We start from the raw sequence: 2,507 nt of genomic DNA, 5'->3' as shown, positions 1-2,507 counted from the left end.
TCAGTTTTATATATGTAGGCTACAAAATTATTATTAAATCAGAAGAAAATATTAATTTTCTGTAATCAAGAAATATTGAAATATTTGTATATTTGCCATTGCTAGCGAAATATTATTTCGCTAATATTTCCAGGGGTACTCAATTTTTTTAAGATAATCTAGTACTTTTTTAATAATTTTTTTTTTATTTTAAAATCGAATCGAAAACATGGAGGTCATAAGAAAGTACGTATTTTCTTCTTGCATAGTAGATGGCTTATAATTGAATGTAATCGTTACAGCGATTTAACTTAATTCCAATACAACTATGAAAAGTAATCAAAAATTGAATTTGTTAAATATTATCGTTATGAGTAGATTTAAGCCGCAGGCTTAACTACCATTCAACAACATCAAGAGTAATGTAACGCATACTAATGTTTTGTAAATCTTTAACAATAATTTGATCGTAGCTCAAAAACTTCTAATAAAGTAAAATAAAACTAAAAATTTAAAATGAGCTTTGCATAAATTTTTATCGTGGCCATTTAAGTCCTTAATGAGGATAAGCAATAGGCACAATCCTATAAATATATATGTTCTTGTTATTGTGTGTTTCAATAGTAAATTGTATGTAGCAATCAATGTAAACAAAACAAATACTTAGTAATCATGTGAATTACAGTATAAGCAATGTAGAGAACATTTCGTCAGCAATTTCTTCATGCCTCTGTAGCTCAGTTGGTAGAGCGTCCGCCTATAAAGCGGTAGGTCACTGGTTCGAGTCCAGTTCGAGGGGAAAAATTTTTTTAACGAATAATTTTTCTGCCTTTAACTCGTTCCTTTGATTACGTCATCCATCTGTTCTGCAGTTGCATGAAGAAATTTCCATTAAGATAAATGAGGCTTTTACGAATTCATTTATAAAATCTCGGAAACAAATTCCTTTGCAACATTCCAATTTTATAACTAGATTCAATATTGTCGAATCAAATGATTTCACACTCTGGAAAATTATGCTTTAAAGCTCAAATTTAACGCGGCTAATTTAATGTTAATAGTCATCCTAAAGGTATGCAATTTTTTTGTAAAAAAATTTATTTGTTCAATAATATTAAAACCGAATTTTCAGAATTAAGAATCAAAAAACTAATAAACATCAAAATGTTTTTATTTGTTTTACTTTAAACTAACAAAATTAATAAAAAAAAATTTAAAATTTAAAATTATTTTTATAATCACAATGAAATTTTGCTTCACATACTTTATATATTAAAAATTCACAATAATCTTTGATGCTTGACGACCGGAAAGCAAATCGCATACATTGTATTTCTTTAGATGAAATAAGGTCGGTCGTTAAGTAATGAACTTTAAAAATGGAAAAAATTTCAATTAAAAAGAAAACTGCAGAATTTTTCGTCTACAACCTAAATAATGTTCCACATATGAACATACATATTTACATAATTTGTATTATATAAGGACATGCATGCAGAAAAAAAGCATACAAAATATTATTCAATTCAGTTTATCTCATTTCCGTTTGCTCTAGTTCCGGACTTCATCCTTTTAAAACTAAATCCTAGAAAATCCTTTCAAAACAATGCTACAAAAAAACAAAAAAAGGAAACAAAGGTCTATGATAATGAAAATTTTCTGATGATAATTTAAGGACTTTCTTTTTTCTTTGTTAATCTTTTGTTTCTTTATTTCGGTTTTCCTCTTTTTTTTTTGTTGTGTTTTGCCTTTTAGTTATTTTACTTTCCATTTTGTTTTTATATTTTTTTGTTTTTGGTTTTTTTGCATTAGCAGAAAATGTAATGAAAATGAGTACTTTTGTCTTTTCTTTATTATTTTTTTTTTGCATATTTAAAGGGGGAGTAGGACGAACACCAAAAGAAAAATAATTTTTCAAAATTTTTTTCCATTTATTTTTTTTTTGTACTTGGAACTTAGCCAATAGTTGATCATCATAATCAAGTACACATCATATACATATGTACATACATACGTATATACATATTTAGTTTCATAATGCTTAAAAATACATTAAAAGCAAAAGAGCATACCAAAAAAAAAGAAGAAGAGAAAAAAAGTAATGGCAATGGCAGCTGTAAAATTTTGATCTATATGATAAATTAAAAAGAAAATAAAATACAGAAAAAAAAACAGAATAAATTAAATAGTTATATGTCATCTGTCATTTAAATAGAAAAATTTTTCTGTGTAATACGTAATTCTTCGTTCCACACTCATATTAAAAATTATATGAAATTTTTAAAATTATAGAAAAATTTAAAAGGTATTTGAGTTTGAAAAATTAAAAAGTTTATAGAATTATCGAATTTTTTTTTTGTTAAATTTTTTTTAAATATTTGGAGATTAATTTGAACATAGAGCAGTATATAAGTTGTGTTAGAACATAAACTTGTTATGAATTCAAAGAAAATATTTGGAAGACACATTGCTTAATTATTTATTTGCTTTAAGAATTAATTCGGAATTATAATTTTGAATCCAAAATA

The 2,507-nt window shown here is 25.1% G+C and overlaps 1 non-coding gene across 1 annotated transcript; it reads left to right on the top strand.

Moving 5' to 3' along the window:
- The first annotated feature begins 705 nt into the window (after positions 1 to 705).
- Positions 706 to 780, top strand: Trnay-aua (transfer RNA tyrosine (anticodon AUA)). Its single transcript has one exon. It is a non-coding gene; the product is annotated as a tRNA-Tyr (tRNA).
- Positions 781 to 2,507: the final 1,727 nt, after the last annotated feature.

The sequence above is a fragment of the Condylostylus longicornis genome, unplaced genomic scaffold (genome assembly GCF_029603195.1).
Source record: "Condylostylus longicornis isolate FDR11 unplaced genomic scaffold, ASM2960319v2 ptg000135l, whole genome shotgun sequence".
Classification (NCBI taxonomy): Eukaryota; Metazoa; Arthropoda; class Insecta; order Diptera; family Dolichopodidae; genus Condylostylus; species Condylostylus longicornis.
Note: the sequence above shows the minus strand (reverse complement) of the source record. Positions and strands in the feature narration are given on the sequence as shown.